This window comes from Phytophthora parasitica (genome assembly GCF_000247585.1).
Source record: "Phytophthora parasitica INRA-310 unplaced genomic scaffold supercont2.57, whole genome shotgun sequence".
Lineage (NCBI taxonomy): Eukaryota > Oomycota > Peronosporomycetes > Peronosporales > Peronosporaceae > Phytophthora > Phytophthora nicotianae.
Genome location: NW_008649043.1, coordinates 103,311 through 104,170, shown reverse-complemented (window position 1 = coordinate 104,170; position 860 = coordinate 103,311).

The following is an 860-nucleotide window of genomic DNA, read 5'->3' as shown; positions in this document are numbered from 1 at the left end:
CGATCTCAGTAATCGCGCCTTCCGCGATCGTGTCCCAAACATCGCCTTAATCTCGCCTGGTCTACTTCGATCCCGCGTTTCCATGTCTTCAGTGCCATCTTCCATACTTCGGGAGCCTCCATTGTGCCATATACGCCTAGGATCCACTCAAACTGGTGTTCCCCCATCATGGATCGCGAATCGCCAATATGTGATCTGGGATCGGGGTGATCCCGGCACTTGGCGAGGGGATCTTGGCCACGAAGCCTTCGATCTCGCACGACTCCACCCTAATATTGAATGATCCATCGTGACTGTCGGGGATCGGACCTTTCTTCCTTGTGATCTCGGTTCGATCGATCCTCGATCTCTGGCCTTTGATCACTACCCTTCGGATCACACCGATCTGGGGAATTCGCGTGCAGATCCCGTGTCCTATGTAGTCAAACATGCATATCCCAGCCGACGCTACCTCGATCCAACCTCCTTGTAGCTTGGATCGCGACTTGTCCGGTCTCCGATCGTGATCCAACCAATTAGGTCGTTCCCGATCGCGAGATCGCGATCGCAATCTCGATCAGCCCCATCTCGATCCCATTATCCGTGATCTCACTTTCCCCAAGTCGGTTCTCCATGACGCTAGGCTGCCTGATGAAATCCGTCGCGATTGAGGTCCTGTGATCTCAGGGTAGTCCGAATCATATCGATCTCGATCGGCATGTCACTAATCCGAATAGTGCCAATTTTGACTTTCCCATTCTTATTCTTGAAAAGCACTTCACCACATCGTCCTCACTGTTGAAGACGATCCGAGGGATGAACACCTTCTTACCCTTGAACGGCCCAGACATAATGTTCACCTCGATGCTCCTATCGCGCAG